Source organism: Pinus tabuliformis, chromosome 2_2 (genome assembly GCF_031772625.1).
Source record: "Pinus tabuliformis cultivar Carrire ecotype Pingquan chromosome 2_2, CPIR1, whole genome shotgun sequence".
Lineage (NCBI taxonomy): Eukaryota > Viridiplantae > Streptophyta > Pinopsida > Pinales > Pinaceae > Pinus > Pinus tabuliformis.
Window position 1 is genome coordinate 768305872 of NC_142300.1, and position 19736 is coordinate 768325607.

A 19736-nucleotide genomic window follows, 5' to 3' on the forward strand; every position below is an offset into this window, starting at 1 on the left:
CTATAGAATTCCTGTAATTCCTACAGGATCATCATGTAGGTTTCTAGTACATCCTGTAGGTTTTCCTGAAATGGCATGTTTTGAGGATGAATTGATGGGGAACCTCTAGGAAGTCACAGAAAGCCTCCTAGGACCCTTCCACACCATACAACCACTCCATAAACCTTTTAGCAATCCTCAATCACTTTCCATCCACTTGTCACATCCACAAGAACAATTAATTTGCATGCTTGATTTCGCCCAAAAAACCAAAAAAGTGAAAACAGATTTAGTTTAAGTTTTCTTGCTTACACATTAGTATGGTTTGTTGCTCTTTACTTCTATAGCTTAGATAGCCACATTAGGTTAGTGTTGATTTTGCAATTCTTCTTAGCCTAGCTATTTAAATGGTTAATTAGGATATGGTGTGATTTAGCATTACATGTTGTTATCTTCATTACTATAGTAGAGTAGCTCTCTTAGAGTAGATTTGATTTTCTTCCATCAAAGAATCAAGCTTCTTCTGAATTTATAGAATTCTAGCTTGGAACCCCTGGGGTCTCTTGCCGGATGAACAATGACAACAGGCAGGACCTTCACTTTTACTTGTGCATATAGCACTGTCACCTCCAAGTTTGTACAAAATTTGGGTTGATAAGTAAAGCTAGTAGCCCAGGAGTCGCAACATCCTTGCTGCAATACTGGTGCTCATCAATATGATATTCCAAGTGTTGGGCATGGGATACCCCACATCAGGTTTTGGGGCTTAAAACCCAAGTTTTGATCAAATATGGTGAAGAACTCTACGAAGTATAGGCGCGGAGCGTGAATTGTATAATCGAGTCATAGGGTTGTCCACCCTAAGAATTGTAGTTTAATGTAAAGATGTATCAGCGTACCCATGGTCCGCAGACCGTGGGGATTGTATAAATAGAGCAAGGCTCTAAGTGTAGAGCTAAGCTTAGGAGAGAATAGATAGAATAATGAAGGCATGGTTAGAGTATAGAGTGGAATCTGAAGGGTACTGGGTCATAGTGGTAGGAAGAGGCTCTGCAGCTGAGTGCGTAGAGGCCTAGTAGAGTCCGCAACTAAGTGTGTGGATCCCTGCAGCTAAGTGCAAAGGGAAGAGTTGGGTCTGTACTTGGGATTGAAAGATAATAAAGAAAAGTTTATTTTGTGCATCTGTTCTGGAATCTTTATGTTGATGTTATACATTACTTTTACTTTGTTTGTTTATTGCGCGCACTTGATGAATACTCGCATGAATGCTTATATGTGAATTTAATCTAAGTAATCAACTAACAGAGACTAATTATGGAAGACTTGGGTAAATAACATGGGTTAGGCCGTGGCTAGAACTACACGAAGACAGTATCACAGGGCGCAGGGTAACCGCAAGTGCGCGTAAGTGCAGTAAGTGCTAAGGTTGGACTCGTATCAATCACCTCATTTCAGACATCCCCAGGGTGCAGAAACCTAGTTCTAGCACCCTCCCATAATACTTCAGGTGAGACCTCAGTCTGTACTTCGCGGACTATTGCCGAAAGGGCCAGTAGTACCAGGATTTTCTTAGCTAAATCACTTCTGAACCTGGGTCAGGCCCCACTAAGCCAACAAATGGTTTCATTGCCGGGACTGTGATCTACATAAGGGATGTATGATGTCGTGCCACTGGAACCCAACAAAGAAGGAAATTGAAGATTGGTTGGACAAGAAGATTCACGAGTTCGCAACACAGGAAAACAAAACTCTGCAAGTATCTGAGAAAATGGTTGGAGTGCTATGTGTATATGGAAATCCACGAGATTTTATTTGCATCCTTTCCTTCTGAGCTGTATGGGTGGATCGCAAAGCTAGCAGACAGCCAAGGAAGGTGTAGGCTCGATAAACCAATAGTGTGGACTCTAGAACTAATGCGCAGACTAGAAGCCTCAAAGGATAAGATAGCGCGAGTTGTGGACCAGTGGCTCGACCGAATCATAGGAGGATTTATCACTGAGTTCGCAGTGGACACGACTGTCAGTTACAGTGAGGCAGAGTAACGTTTTCTCAAGGGACCGCGAGATAAGTATATTAAATCTTTGAACACTTGGATTAAGATGCTGTTATGTGAAAAGCAGGTTATGCAAATAAATTAATGTTTGGGACTAGGTGGAGTGGAAAGATCTACAGAAGCGGAAGTATTGAAGAAGTAGAAAAAAGTCCCTTAATTTCACCCTCATGGGAGAGAGGATGAGCTCACGAAGGTTTCTCCAAGAAGTGTGGTTAGTTTGATAAGGCAACGGATTCTATGGTTACAACCTCCACCCACACTACCACCCGCTTCACCTCCCTCACCTCCATCTCCACCTGCTCCACCTCCACCGCCTCCACAGTTCAGTATGGAAAGTGTAATCAAACTACCAGTGTTGAAAGGAGTAGGGAATGAGGATCAAGACCAATTCTGGTTCATGGTAAGAGCAATATGGGAAGCACAAGGTGTCATGGATGAAAATATTAAGAAGGCTACATTGGTGAGTGCGCTGCAGGATCGCACATTAACATGGTATATCAAGCATTCTAACGACCACCCAAATGCAGGGATAGTAGAGATCCAGAACGCGCTGAACAGGGAATTTAGTAGACCAAAGTTAGAAACACAATCAATCATCGGGTTTAAAGAGATCGTGATGCTCCTGGGTGAGACTCCCTGGGATCTGGATCAACAACTGAAGAGTATGATCCGCAAAGCCAATATGACTTTGACAGATGGAAATCATCATGCATGGTTTGTAGCATCTCTAGCATCACACTTGAGGATGACACTGTCACAATAGAAACTTTCCACCCAGGCCGAAACGTTGGAAATGGCAATAAGATCGTATGAGACCCTGATACAAGACCCTCGATTGGGAGTTCAACAAATCCATGCGCAACTACAAAATTTGTGTTTGGAAATGCAAATCTTGAAGTAAGATAGGGCACTGTGGCCAAAGGTGCGCGAGAAAGTATGGTGCATAAAGTGCAAAGGCCAAGGCCATGACAAGGATCACTGCCCAGTATTCACGAATTACTTAGCAGGAGAAGGACCAATGCCACTAAGACCGGAGGCGCAGGTAGGGCCGAGTGCGGCACCCGCTTTTTGGTGCGTGATCTATCATATAGGAGGGAAACACATGACAGACAATTGTCATTTGCTATAGAAATATACACAGGCACCCGCACTTGCCGCAGTTACAATCTAATGATGGATCAAACCTCAGCCTATAGGATGTAGGCCTGTTAAATTGGCAACTAGGGCCAAACTCCATGTGGGTCGATTTATTTATGGTAGATGCTATTTTTATTGGATCCCTCTCATCGAGAGGTGTAGGATTGATCCAAAGATCATCCAATTCTGATAAGTATTTATGGAGATATGAATTTATTTTGTTTATGTAATTATTATCAAGCCGACCAGCTCTTATGTAGGCTCTAGAAGCCCAACCGACGTGTCTATTCATCATCCTCATTGTGGTATAAATAGATGAGGATTTGATATCATTCACACACTTATTCTTGATGTGATCTCCTCTCCACGTCTTGGGTTTTTGGAAAAGGAGAGTCACAAAAGGAATACGCTGGCCTAGTTTGAGGATGCCCTAATCCAACGTAGTATTGAAGACACTTAGCCGCAGTAAGGAAGTCATTATTACGCTGTTCATGATGGAGACTATTACGCTGTTAATAGAGACACATATACAGTGGCAAACAATGAGGATATTACGCTGTCCAGGAAGCAGTTTATACGCAGGTCATGAAGGTCCCTATCCGCTGTAAGTGGAGACACCTTATCCACCGTAAATGAAGACACCATATACGCAGACAAATGAAGATGCAGTCCATACGCTGTAATGAAGGCCATATATATATATATATACGCACAGTATGGTAGAGATTATATGCTGGAATAAAGACGCAGTCCATACGCTGTAATGAAGGCTATATATATATGCACAGTATGGTAGAGATTATACGTTGGAATGAAGACGCAGTCCATACATATATACGCACAACATGATAACATTATGCGCTGTACTTAGTTAATGAAGCCACAGTGAAAACCTATGTGCAGTCACGGAGATAGTCATACGAACTCCGATACTTCTGATATTTTGAAGAATAGTTACAAGATAAATGTCGAAACTCTGTCCACTATAATAATCATACTGTTAAGGGAATGAAGCAGTAGTGGAGCTGCAGTCTAGAACGCAGAAAGCACACATGCTAGATCTCGCATGGAGAAGCAGGATCTGACTGCACCTCGGTTAGGGTATGAGGTGCATTCCTGACCTGAACTCATAAGTATGATATGGATGCATATCTGATCGATATTCTACCTATGGATCCATGCTCGAATGAATGAAGAAGTATAGATCTTGAATGGAGTAACTGCAGTAAGGTCTGAACTACATGGAGACATAGCCCTTGGTATGACAGTCTTCGTATTACATGGATAAGGTATGACAATATGCTGTCGTGGTACTCCTGTAGAATATAAGGATGACCATGTCATGGATCTATTCTATAGATCACATGCCTATTTATAAGGAAAAGCTGTACCAAAGCTACTACAATCTAATGATAAGGATATCAGATATAGTCATCATGCTGTAGACCTCATTGGAGACCTTGTTGACATAATGAAATGACTGTCATAATAGAAATCTCTGTATATCAATGAGAGCAGTAAACCAGTCATTGAGTACACATTAGATGGGTGCAGATCCATGATGTTGAGATCAACTCAGTGATATTTGGGTGTAGCGTAACATGATGAATGGGCAGCATGGAGATCCTGAGTAGCATGCAGGATGCAGCGTGATGGTGCTACACGGTCAGGTGCAGCAAATGGACGAGATGCAGCACGATGATAGGTGAAGGAGTCACCTTGAGAATCAGTTGAAGTAGAATGTCTTCAACTGATCTCATCATTATACGAAATGATCTATGCTAGATCTAGATAAGTCAAAGTGTTGACTTCTATTGTAAATGTATTCTCTCTCTCTCTCTCTCTGCTGAACTTTGAAGATAAAAGAAGATTTGATCAAAGGGTTTCCCCACACATTGTGGGGTTTGTCCCTGGCTCGCACCATATATTGTGTCCTCTTGTCTTGGCTTGTCTTTTGCGTTTTATATTTATGTTCTATCTGCAGTTTATCTTAATGTTGATGCGATAGCTAACTATGAAAATTTAAATAAATTGCTCTAGCATAGAACATACCTAAACTTAACAAGACCGAAATGTGAGCCCTCGACCTAGATGCAGGGATAGCGCGCACTGGATTTCAAGGGCAAGGTCGAGGACGAGGTGGAATGGGACCAAGAAGAGGTTGTAGATAGTTAATTTGTTACAATTGCGGAGGACCAAGGCACTATGCCCGCGATTGTACCAACCCGACGAGGATATCATGTTCGTATTGTGCTCAGTTTGATCATGAAACAATAGACTGTCCTACATTGATAAAAAAGATGCACGAAAAAGGGGTATTCTAGCCTCCCTCGACTCAGAATATACAAATGATGAGGTCTGAGCTGCGCAAAGAAGACCCGAATGTAAACATGATGCTCAGAAGAAGTACGACCACGGGAGAAGATGTGGGGAAATAACCAGAGGAAAGTACATGGGTTCGCAAGGATCCTGCAAAGGAACCTGAGTTTGACTTAGAATGCGCAAAGGAGACATTCATGGAAGCTAAGAAGAGCTTCGCGGAGGCCTCCATTTCAGGTAGTAAGGATCAACCAGAGCCAGGAATGGATACTTCAGTGCTCACTACCTTTTTGGAGACATGCATGAAACTTTTGTGCGAAAATAAGGTTGTTAAAGGATTATGGGAGCTTATCACCAGGTGTGTGGGGAGAGGAGAACCGTGTGCAGTCAGGAAATTGAGAAATCATGCATTGCGCACTGGAAGGGAAATGAGGTTGACTGTGTAGATTGGTGAGTATGAAATGGATCAGGTAATCCTAGATCTAGGTTCGGACGCGAATGTATTACCAAACCAAACATGGGAATGCATGGGCAGGCCCACGCTACAATGGTCCCCTATTCAATTATGAATGGCAAACCAATAGAAGATTTTCCCATGGGAAGGTTACAAGGGGTAACAATTGATATTGAAGGCGCGAGCGCGCAGGCGGATTTTGAAGTAATAGAAATTGTCGATGACAAAAATCCCTATCCCGCGTTGTTAGGAATAGACTGGGCCACCGATATGAACAGAGTCATCAACCTAAAGAAGCGCAAAATGATCTTTGAGAAAAAGTCACTATGCGTAGTAGTCCCACTGGACCCAGCCGAAGGAGCGCGCTACACTAAACCAGTGTGAGATGATGATCTTGATTGTATTTACAAGATAACTGCATGAGACTAGGATTGGGTGAATCCGACTGTAGATGGGAGAATCTCGTGGGAGCGTGAAAGCTCCTACACTTCGGATTCAGATGAAGAAGTAGAGCGATGGTAGAATCGATTACACAAAGTGACAACGCTGAACTGCAACATGATGGTTAGATCACTACGCTGCGTGACAACAGAGGCAAGAGAGCTGCCAACATATGATGGATTGACAGTGGTGGATGAATTCCTAAGCAAATTCGAAAGTGCGGTACCTGAACAACAGTGGTTCGATGCGTTGAAGTGGGCACTACACGCAACACTCGCACGATGGTGGGGTACACATCAAGGAAATTTTGAGGATTGGTGTGGATGTAGAAGAATGATACACCTACGATTTGGAAGGCCCAACTTTGAACAAAAGTCGGTCAATGAGGACGGAACAACTTGCGCGCCCACCTGTCTCGATGGGTACAGACATGTCCTATGCAACCCACACAAGCACACCCCAAATTCAGGAACGAAAATTGGAACAGGACAAAGTAGGAGGGGTGACGCGCACCACAAACGTTCCGCGTAGAAGCATTCAAGAAGATATGCGGAATCCTGAACAGGGTTCACCAGGTGAGACGAATTGATTGGGGCCTGTGCGTACCAACGATCCAATAGGCCTATAAGGCCATGTTAAAAAACCTGAGCACGGAGATGATTCCGAAGCTGAAGAGTAGAGTTGAGACCATAACATTGGAGGAAAGGAGTCCTCACACAATAGCTCCCATGGTTGGGACAGTACACGAGGACCAGGATGAAGTAACTATGAAGCCACGCGACGGTAAACATATGCAGATTCAGGAAGGCATTCGGCGATGGAGCCTTAAGCTTCGTGAACTCGAAGAAGACTGGGTACAACTGAGGAAGAAAAGCATGTTAACAGATGCAGAGATCAAAAACCTGGAAAACGAAATTGTGCAAGCATGTCATAGCCAAACTCTTGCATTAGAATATTGCCACTGAGGATTTGTGACTCTACTACCATGGTTGCGACTACACCTTACCAAACAAAGTAACCGGAGGAGCACACCACAGAGGGAAGAATGCACAGACTTGACTGTCGCAAGGATAATTGAGGAGTGCCTATGGGCTAGGCTGGAAGGTGAATTGACGTCTCGCATAGGTGGTGCGACCACCTGACTAGCCGCAGGGAGCATAGTCTCAACGCTTCGAGTAGTTGAAAGAGAGCGCGGGACTATAAAAGAGTCTCTGGGAGAGCTGCATGATAAGGAAGTTGCGCGCAAGATCAGTATGTCATAAGGGTCGCACCCACGCATAGGGCGCTGTGCTGCCACATGGGTAGGCTAGGAGGTGACCGTTACTGTTCATGACAAGATGTCCAATTTAAGACAAAGAGGAGTCAGTGGCGGGCAATTAAGACAGATCTTCTGCCAAGAAGGCATTAATGAATCAGAAGTGGGGAAATGGTCGAATTCAAATTCAAAAATGTTATAAAACCCCCAGGGCTAGCCATGATACAACACTTGTTTGCTCGAGACTTGAGCGATTACAGAGCATTGAGCGTTGAGAACTCTTTCCACCTTTGACTACGTGACAGAACATATCCTATGTGAACACAATAACTGCTAATAGACCAGGAGTGCGATTCACTTAAGATATCACTGGTGAGGCTACAGAGCCCCATATGGTCCATGAGGAGATTGGAGATGCGGCACTTGCACTAGAAGTTCCAAAATCACCGCAGATGCTGTTGTTATCAGGAAAACTAGTGTCTATGCAGAACTGCTAGTCCCACTAAGGTTGGTAGCTACCTTAGAAACAAACAAACTAAAAATACTTTTGTTTTCCTTTATGAGAAATAGATAAGAGGGGAATAAAGGAGACCAACCTCTGTCTTGCGCTTGGTTCCTTGCTTGATTCCTCTCCCTTCTAATAGATCTTCGCCACTCGCTTCCTCGTCTACCCAGCTTCAAAGAGCACCTGTAGAATCAAAGCAGCATAACACTATCCAAGAACATAGATCTATTATCATAAACAATATAGGACCAGATATATATTGACCACACAAATGCATATATCATCAATCATACAAGAATGTGGAGGAAAAATTGAATAGCTTTATTGATAATCAAGAAATAGCAAAGAGGATTACAACCAATTGTTCTGACCCAGCATCATCCTCTCAGCAAGAAATCCCTTCTTCACCTCATGAAAAGCTTAGATCACCCAACATTATGATATTGCACCAAGAAACCAGTAGCACTTCCTTACAAGATACAAAATTCCAGCCTCTGGATCTCTGGGATGAGGGATCCATATATAGATGTTTGCAAGGGGGGTGAGTCAGCTTTTGAGATTTGATTAGTGTCCTCTCTGATAGTTCTTGATTCCACTTGGAGATTGATGATCTCTTACTCATCCCTGGGCGAATGCAGAGAGGCAAGTGCCACAGGAGAAGTTTCTAGAAGATTCCATGATCCTCCACCTTGCAGATTGACCCTGCCATTTGTCCACTCTCGCCCATTGCACCCCATAGAAGGGCTTTTCAAGATGCATCGCACCTCCTGTGTGTATTTAGGTGGGATGCAACACACTTTGACCATGGAGTAGGTGAGATGGTCCAGTTTTGACCAGTTCTGAGCAGTTTTTCATGGAGAACTTCAGGGAGAAGATGTAATCAGTTGACCTTGTTCTTTTAGAGGTTGGAACAACACTTTTAGGGACTTAAGAGCCCTTGGTTTATGGACATTTATGATTGGGGTTGCAGTGCCCAAAAATGTCTATAACAGTTGCCCCCTAAAGCGTGAAGTCATCAATCTATTGATGTCGGGTGAAATGCTTTATCATGAGGATATGAATTTCTTTCAAGCTGGAAGGCGACCTGTAATAAGATAAAATACAATACATTATCTTCATAATATTTTCATGATCTAGCTGAGGCAGGAATTCCCATGCTCAGCTTTATAAATTCATTTTCATGTACATAAGACAGACAATCGTTTGAGTGTAGACTGATTATTCTGGTGGAGCCATCATCCCTTAGGTTGGATGATTATCTGTGAAGCAATGATGTACATTTGATGTCTTTATTTTCCTGAATATATATCGTAGCCCAGATGGATGAAACTAGATCCGGGGTCTTCAATCTCGTTCGATCTTCACTCAAAGTACAATTCGATCCATGTGAGAGATGTTCTGGAGTCGAACATGAAAAGACATCGTCTGATTACCAGCCAATGATGTAAGTTGTTAACAAGGGCGAGAGGAATCACCGATAATGATGATGACCCTCAAGGTACTACAGTACAATTCACGTGGTGTGAATAAGGGACTTGGCGTCAAACACCATGCAAAATATTTCGGTCGAAGGCCATTGATGTAAACCTGTCGTTGGAAGTGAGAAACTTTCCATTGAGGCATGCAAACTTCAAAGTACTGAAAGGGTTGTTCCTAGATCCACTTCTTGGATAATGAGCTGATGTCGACAAGAAGCGATCCGTCATAGGAGGGCCTTAGTGAATCCCACATCAATGACACGAAACGGGGCAAATGATTTTAATGGAGATGAAAACGATCTAGTGATATAAGGTTCAAGGTGGCGGTCATGAAAGAATGGAGCGTAAATGCATTGCAGTGGGTGAGACACGGGTGAATTCTCTGAGCGACTTCTCTTGAACATATCGGCAACACTGACATGATGGATCGGTAGATTAACCCCAAATATGGATGGTGTGATGGAACCATGGTTATGTGACCAGTGAATGGAACAACCCAACCTGACTCGGATGCGGAGTGAAAGTGTCATGTTCAAGAGCGACTTGCTACCGATAAAGTTTCTTCAAGTTTTCTTCCCAATTTTTCCCTAGTCATTGCTGACCAGTACCTCTTTATTTTTGTCAAGTTTGAGGAGGATAACATATGCTTGTTCTATAATTTGTCCTTTGGGCAAACCCATCGCGATGCTTTAACGAGCCTAGCGATAGTGAAACTCGTTCTTGTCTGTATGGACAAGTTTGTCGCTATTCGGTTTAACGAGTTTAACGACAAGGATAACTCAGTCCTTTTCAATTTTAGAGAGTATGAAAAAGGGACGTAAAGAAAACCCCAATAATCCTTTTTCGTCATATAATACCTTGAGTCCAAAAAAGTATAAAACAATACAAAAGGGGTGAATTTTCGGTACTTTTAACGAGCCGAACAAAACAAGCGCTCGATCTTTTTGTGTAATAATCCCTCAAGTCCAAAAAGATTAAAATCTAAAGGAGGGATAGCACTTCTGGTCCCTTTAACGAGTTGGAGAGGCCAATGGCTCGGAAATATTTTCATATTTTATTAGTCAGTTGAAAAGAGCTTAAAGGAGACTCATTTTTTGAGGAACAAGTGATAAATTCGGGTAGTAGTTGATTCTAGGTAAGGTTTGGAATTTTCCAATCACGGCGGTGTCACAAGGATGGCTAATAGGATCACTCTTCGCAGCTGTTCCTCAAAAAGGGTAAACAATCAAATGGAGGTGAATGATCGGCCAATATAGAGAGGAGGTGATGATGAGAACATGACCAAGGCTTCAAAGGATGATGATAATACATTCACGATGGTTATTTACTGGAAATTGGCTCATTTTTTAATGAGCTTAAACTTTGGGGGAACATTTGCTCATTGCTTATGTTTATTTTTTAACGAGCTTGAATTCCGCGTTAAAACTACTCGATATAATGGTCATTGATTGACTTGATTTTACCATTGACAACTTTGTTCTTTCAGAGGTTGTGATGCCTGCTCAATTGCTTCATCAAACTAGTTAGAAACGAACAATATATGGTTGAAAAATGAGTTAAAACACTAATATTTTACTTGAATTACGTGAAAAGTAATTTAAAAGTGCTTTTTACCTCTCATTTTACCATTTCATTTGAACTTTGGTTTGTTGGAGCTTTGGAGGTGCTTTCCCCTTTGATTTTCACTAGCTGATTCCGGGAGATTTTGTGGACAATTCTCGGCACCGTCTGGACCAGGTAGGAGCTAAACTTGAGCTCTTTAATTTCATCCTTTCCTTTTTGCATTCTGAGCATGTTTTCTGGTTTTTCTGAGCCTCTGGGGTTTGAAAAACTCACCCTGGCTCCATCGCACCTCTTCTACATCGAAAGGTGCGATGCATGCTGGCTTGGCCATTGGCCAGTCAGCATGCATCCCACCTAGAACACTGCTAGGGGTGCGATGGGCGCAAAGAGGGCCATTTATGCACAGTTTTTTATGGAAATTTTTTCCTGTTTTTCACCAAATCAGGATCTTGACTCTTCTCTTGTTTGTTTCAGAGATTCATTGGAGCAAAATTCCTGTTACATGGCGAGAACGTGAGCATGAAGAAGAGGACATGCTTGCTTTACATGATCCGGTTACGGTAAATGCACTGCGGAACTGTGGCATGTTCAAGATTTTCCGCATCTCTTGCATGAGGCAACAAATCAACCTGTTGCAATATTTTCTCGATGCATGGGATCCTACCACCCAGTGTTCCAGATTAGGGGCAAATCTATCCCCTTGACTATTGTGGATATCTATTTTTTGATCGGCTTATTGAGGTGGGGTGCCCTTATCTCATTATCAGATTCAGCCCGTGGGGGTGAATCTGTGAGAGATTACATTCATAGGTATTGCAGAGAGGGGTCTCAGCCGAGTAAGGATGGCAAGATCATTATCCGAGATGTCACTGACAGGTCCCTGAGGACCATTCTGTTCACTTTTGCTAGACTGGCTGGTAGTGCGGCACTTCACATGGCCAACAGGTCTTATATGCAGTACGCCTTGGAATGCCTTGAACCAAAGGTGTTCAACTGGTGTGATGCAGTACTCCCTGTGATGAAAGAACAACTGAACAAGGTGAAAAACAGAAGATTGAAGAACTTTGGATATGGTTCTATCTTGACAGCTTTCGCCTTGGAAAAGATCCTGCTGATATAGCCGCAGTATGTTTCACTTGGTTTACCTCCATCGACTGAGCCATGAATGCAGAGATGGGTCGACCTTATGGCCAGACATACTGGTCAGTCCCAGATTTCCTTTTCTGATACCTTTTTCGAGTGGTTCAACCATCAGGAGATGGTTTTTTCCGAGTATCCATATGTCGGTATGGATTTCCGGGGTGATCCAGATTTGGTACTGCCTGCTGGCGAGCAATGGGGTGTCATCGGTAAATTTTCTGACCATATCTCTGTTTATCATTTCTCTTTATAATTTTCTTGTGCTTTCTTCTATCAGGACTAACCAAAACTCATGTGCTCATGCAGATGTTGGACTAGTTCGACCAGTAGTATGCATGAGAGTGCCATCTACCGCTCCAGCAGGAGAGGGTGCGGGAAGGCCTATCCTTCGTGACTTTGATGTGGTTGAAACTCTTTCAGCATTGCAGGATCAAGTCGAGGGCCTTACTCTTGGTATTCCAGATGCGAGGACCGATGAGCTGCCCTTGAGGTTACAACGACATGCTACTGGTGTGCCGAGTCGGTGGACTAGGTTTTTACGCATGATTGCACAGGCGGTGACTTGTTATCACCAGCATCGTTAGACTAGGGTGTCCCCTAGCGTTTTGAGTTTTGGGTCATTTGACCAATTTTGTCTTGGCTACAGAAAATTATGTGTAAACCATAAATAATTATATATATTTTTGATTTTCGGAGTTTTATTTTGGTTAAGTTACATGATCCTGATGCAAATACTGATGAAATGCTTCTTTTTATAAATGTTGCAAATGTTTATCTAACACATAATTTGCTAATGAGTCTGTTAATGTGTTTAAGTTTATGGAAATATGCTGATATTGAATAAAATCAAATTGTATTTCCAAAATCTTAACCCTTAGGAACATACGATAGATAGCTGGATTTCGGACGGAGTAGATACTAGTGAGTTGTAGTATGACGAGCTGTGAGTCTAGCCTGACGGCAAGTCGGATTATGCCATGTGTGATGGCATCAGAGAGACGTTTTATCAACGCGCATATTCAGCGATGTTATTTGTTGACCGACCAGTACATACCCCTCTGAAACTTACTAACTCGCCGCTTGGATAAAAAATGGCCTAGGCCGCAGAAGATAGGTTCCGCGAACTACGACTCGCTCCGTCGGCATATCCAACGAAATATTCCAATGGGTCCGACATCTGCGACAAATGTAAAAAGTGGATTACTTGACCAAAACAATTACTCTTAGCGAAAACAAAAATGTAACAAAAACATATAGGTTACCACATTGAATCATGCGTAGTAACGCTTAAGGTACAACCCGTTATGGGGTTGCGCTAGTGGAATCCCGTCATAATCCATTAACTCATAGGCTCCTTTTGCTAACACTTGCTTAACAATATAGGGGCACTTCCATAAAGACTTGAACTTACCTGCTCCCAATTTATCAGATTCCTGGTCATAAAGTAAGACTAAGTCACCTTCTAAGAAGACATGGGGTTTGACATTCTTTTCGAACTGTGCCTTGACTCGTTTCTTATGGGCTTCATTAGCCAAAGCGGAAACAAGCCTCCTCTTCTAAAGTTCAGGGGAGAAGGTCGACTGTGAGTTTGAGTGACGAGATTTCACACTGAACTGCTAAGATTGCTTCTAGGCCATACGACAGTTGAAAAGGTGTAAACCCGGTTGCATTTCTTACCGATGTTCGGTATGCCCACAAGGCTGAGTACAGGATTAGGTGCCAACTCCTTTTGTGGACTACAATCATCCTTTGCAGCATCCGCTTCAGGACTTTGTTGATTGCTTCAACTTTTCCATTGGCCTGCGGGTAATATGGAGTAGAGCTGTCGTGGGACAACCCTAATTTGGTAGCAAATTCGACCATCATGTGATTGCGAAAATGCAATCCATGATCTGTGACTATAGCCTGTGGAATGCCGAATCTGGCGACTACATGATTGAAAAAGAAAAAGGCAGCTGTTTCACCAGTGTTATCTATTGTAGGCATCGCCTCGGCCCATTTGGTAAAATAGTCTACTGCGAATATGATATACCCATGCACCCCGGTCGAGGTGGGGTTACATGTCATGAAATCAATGCCCCATTTGGTGAATGGCCCAACAACAATTATCGATTGCAGAGGTCCGGGTGGTTTTCTGGTTTTACTATCGAAAATTTGACATGCATGGCAACTTCTGACTATGGTTATGCAATCTTTGAACATTGTTGGCCAGAAGTATCTTGCTCGTAAAATTTTTTGCTGTAGCGTAACCAGATTAATGCCCCCCACACGTGCCTGAATGGCAATCATTCAGGACTTTTTCGGCCTCCTCGTGGGTGAGGCACCTCCTCAGAACTGTATTGACACCACGACGGTAAAGTGTATCACCGACGATCATGTAGTCTTTTGATTGGTATTGAATACGTTTTTTTTCCGAGCGAGAGGTATTAGACCTATATTTTTGGGTTTGGAGATAAATGATTATATCTCCATATCACGGATTGCTTGAAGATATCAGAAACAAAGATTCATCCACGATGGTTTCTTCAGATGTTTCATCGTTGGACGATGATGGGAGATCGCATAGTAATTCCGCGAAAACCAGGGATTTCTTTGATTTGGATTTTATGAATTCCAGATCAAACTCTTGGAGAATTTCTATCCATTTTGAATATTTGCCCCCCAGCAACTGTCGCGACAATATATAAGTCATGGGGTTGCAATATGAGAAAATGGTAGTTTTTTGAAAGAGGACATAGTGTCGAAATCTATGTATCGCTTAAACAGCTGCGAGAGCCAGATTTTCAACATAGGAATACTTGATTTCTGTATCATTTAAGTTCCTACTCAAATAATATATAGGATGTTCAATTCCGTTTTCTTCTTGAACTAAAACCATTGCGATGGTTGTATCCGCTGCAGCCAGATACAAGTTAAAGTCTTTTTGATAAGCAGGAGCGTACATTAATGATGCTTTCATTGGGGATTCTTTTAGAGCATCAAAGGAAGCTTGCACGACCTGATCCTAGACGAAGGGTACTTCCTTTTTCAATAGACGTGTATAACCTTTAGTAAGTTCAACATAATTTGGAATGAACCTCCTCAGAAAGTTTGCTTTCTCTTGGAGTTTCTGAATCTGAAGCAAATTTGAAGGTGGAGGCAAATTTATGATTGCCTGGACCTTACATGGGTCGAGATGAATTCCATCTTTTGAGACTACAAAGCCAAGAAAATGACTCGAACTGACACAGAACACACATTTGTGTGGATTGAGTTGTATCTTGTAGTGTCGACAATGTAGAATTATCACTCTCAAATGCTGCGGATGATCGGTCCGCTTTCGCAAATGAGCTGGAAGGTCATCGAGATATGGTTGAACGATGTTTTTGATGTCATGGAAGGCATAATTCATTGCCCTCTGAAATGTTGCCCCTGCGTTATTTAAACCAAAGGGTAATTTGCGATATGCAAATGTGCCCCACGGACAAATAAATGCAGTCTTTGACTGGTCCTATGGGAGGATATTTATTTGATTATACCCAGAGAATCCATCCATAAGTGAAAAGATTTCACATCTGGCGCATTCATCAATTATCTTGTGAATAAAGGGTGTAGGGTAGTTGTCTTTCGGACAAGCTCCCTATAATCGACGCACACTCTAATTGTTCCTTGTTTTTTCATCACAAGAACAATGTTCGATACCCAATCGGTTAAAGGAACTGGGTAAATAAAACCAACATGGAGAAGTTTCTCAACTTCTCCCTTGATATCAAAGGCTTTCTTGGGGTGCACCTTCCATAGCCGTTGTCGTACTGGTTTGACATCTAGATACATATTTATTTCGTGTTCAACTATACTCGAGTCAATGCCTGGCATTTCATCATATGACCAAGCAAAGACATCTCTGAATTCGCGAAAAAGAGCATTATATATTTCCAGTTCTGAAGGAGAACAACATTTGCCAACATAAATATTCTCTACATCATCTATTTTGGTTGAGATATTTATGGCGATAGTCTCTTCAATATTGGACAAGTTTCACTCGGAATCCACCATGTTTACAGTATTTGATAGGAAATCAAAAACTGAAGGATGATGAAGGTCATCAGGAGTATGTTATTGACAATCCAGAAGATGGGAACGATGGTGGTAATCTTCCCATGGTGCCCCTTCAATTATCATTGACTGAACAATTCCTTCGTCAGTGTAATGCACTTGCGAGCAAGGATCTGAAGGGGTGCCATATTCCTTAGACCTAACTATCTAAACGCTTGATGAGCGTTGATTTCTGGTCTACCTCCCATGCCGAAAACATTGATTGCTACAATATTTCTATTGGGCTTGGAGGCAATACCCGCGGGTGATCCATGTTAATATCATTTTCTGAGATCTTTTGAGTCGAAGATATCATATTGCAGGTTCCTACCGTCGCCACTTCCTCCAGATTGATTGGAGGCGGGAGGGAAATAGTCCCCATTAATATAGGGTCTTTTAGTAGGCCTACTCCGATATTTTGAAGCAAATGGGGGCTTCCATGCATCATCGGAATGCTTCCCGTAACTTGGGAACTATTGGGGAGGAATGTTTATTGGTCGACGATTGTAATTCCTCCTTGGAAAGGAAATGCAATCTTCATAAAGTAGGTTGACACAACCGCAACCATAGCATATATCCATGGTCTTCCCAGTAGGATGTTGTAATCGAGGTTTCCGTCGATTACTTCGACATTTATTTCTACTGTTTTCCCCCCTAGTTCAACTTGCAAGTTACTTAGAATACAATACGGGGTATATGTTCGTCCGTCAAATGCTTTTAATGTCGTCGAAGATCGTGACAAGGTTGGAGATCCTAAAGTTTTCCAGAAACTCATCGACATAATACATGTAGATGCCCCCTCATCAACAATTGTTCTATGAATAGTTTTGTTGAGAGCTTTCACCTGAATGAGGAAAGCTAGTTGAGCTGGTAACTGAGGATCATATCCTTTGTGATTAAAGGATACAAGATTAGAATCCTTTGGGTCTATCCCACCTATTGCTGATAATAAAGCCTGCTTTTGGGATGGGAAATTTTGTAATACAAGTGTCGACATAGCAGATGGCGATTGGGCCAGATCTTCCACTATGTTATAATGCTATGCTGCTTTGGCACGATGATTAAATGTCGACTTGTGTACTACTCCCTTTGGCGGTTTTATTGTTAGCTCTGGAATGATGGGTGGCGCAACTTCTGTTGAAGTTGTTGTCGAACTACTAGGTTGATCTTTATCCTTGTTGTTTGACAGCTGTGGATTCCCATAATCTTTATTCCTTGTCGATATCAAAGCATCATTTTGCTGTTTCAAAACCAACAACATCAGCACTTGGGACGGGGAAGCATTTTCACTAGCAACCAGATTTGTTCCTGGATTTGGAAATGGATCAGTCAATACTGCCGAGGTTTTTGAATTCTTGAAGAATCTTTTAAGCTCAGCTTTATGTGGACAATCTCTTGTCGAATGATCCTCATCACATATTAAGCATGGAATTTTTGGTTTCCTATCTCCAGGGGGGTTTGCAGAAGAATTTTCAGGTGATGATTCCTCCTATTTCTTCTTCTTCCCTTTGTTTTTCTTCTTGCCTCCTGGCTGCTTGGTTTCTTTGCCTTTATCAGTCGAGACGGCATTTACTTCCGAGGCGAGAAGTTCTTCTTTTGCATTTTGACTGGAAATCTTACGGGCCTTTTTAGATGTAACCTTTATCGATTTTGTGTCTTTCGTACGAATCACGCCATCGTCGGCATGAGAGTCATTGTTCAATTTAGGAGGAGGAGGGATGGAAAATTCTGGTCTGGGAGCATCAGGGATTTTATCGTAGAGCGTGCCAGACTGGGTATAAATCAAGTCTAAATATTGCGCACGAGCAATAACTTGCTCTTCTATGGCGACTCCCCCTTTTGCCACATCTTCTATAATGGAAGGTAATAATGGCTTAATAAACCATTCATCTAAAAGCTGATCAGGAACATACGTTTTTACCATTCTACAACGACGTCGCCACTCATGAATATGATCGGATATGTGAGTAGCCGTTGTTTGCTTGAAATTGGTAAGAAGTTATGTTCCCATTTCGTACCTTATTGGTAACTGAAAATGGGTTAAAAAGGTTGTGGCTAGGGCGCTGAAGTTGTCAAACGACGCTCTGGGTAACTCGATATACCATTTTGTTGCCGGACTAGTTAATGTCCTCTGAAAAAGGCAAAGCCAAATCGAATCATCGTTTAGGGTGTTTGATGAACACCACAGATGAAATGTCATCACATGATTCGATGGGTCTTCACCTGGATTTCCATTAAATTTAGGAATATCTGACTGAATTTTATGCGGAATCACTAGCCACCAAGGGGCGTAAGCAATTGGATCGTTCGTTAGCCGATTTAGATCTAGTAACTCTAAAGTTTCCACAAAGGGTAACTGTTGATTCAGGTTTGGCGAAGCATACCCAGGATAGGATGGAATGGCCTGAGTAGTTGGTCTTTGCATACCAGCATAATGCATTTGATGCTGGTAACTTTGGTAAGGTTGATGGGCATAACCATTGTAGAATGGTTGATTTTGACCGTTTTGAATATACAACTGCCCATTATTTGCAAAGATTTGTTGCTCGGATCCTTGGTATACTTGTTGGAATTGCGGTTGTTGGTATTGCACCAGCCATGATTATGAAGCCATGTGCTGTTGTCCAATACTGGCCGTTTGACAAGATGAGGGGTAATTGTACCCATGTGGGCCTGCATCATTCCACTAGTTGGTGATTGTGGTTGAGTCACAGGGACAAGAGGCTGTTGCATTAAAACCTGAGAAACCTGAGGCTGGCATACAACAGGCAACGCTTGTACTTGCAACACCATCACAATAGCCGGCGTAGTTGGTATACTTGACATAGGTAAACATTGTTGCATCGAATATACAACTTTTGCTTGTTGATTCAGTATTGGCACCCAACCGCTAGATGTAATTCCAACATAACCTGAATTTTGTTGTGAACTCTCGTATGGTTGTCCTCCCAGAGGAGACAATGAAAGGGTATACTGCCCCCCATACGGCGGTAATATGGTACTCAAAGGAATTGTTCATCCTTGAGAACCGGACTGCCCAAATTGACTCTCTGAAGGATCAATTTGCTGAGACTCAACATAAAAGTTCCCGGATACTATTCCAGATGAACAAACAGGAACGGACCATACTATCGAAATAGACCCTAAGTGGGTCCCTTCTAGCGATTGAGAGCTAGTTTGGACAGATGGTATGCCGGCGAACATTGTTGGAGTGACAGCAGGAAGTTCTGCCGTCGCTGTGTTGGATGACACAGTCCTAGATGTCGACGGTTGTTCAGACATTTCTAGTCTATCCAAAAGATTGTCTAGCGATTCTACAGGAGCTTCCAATGACGGTA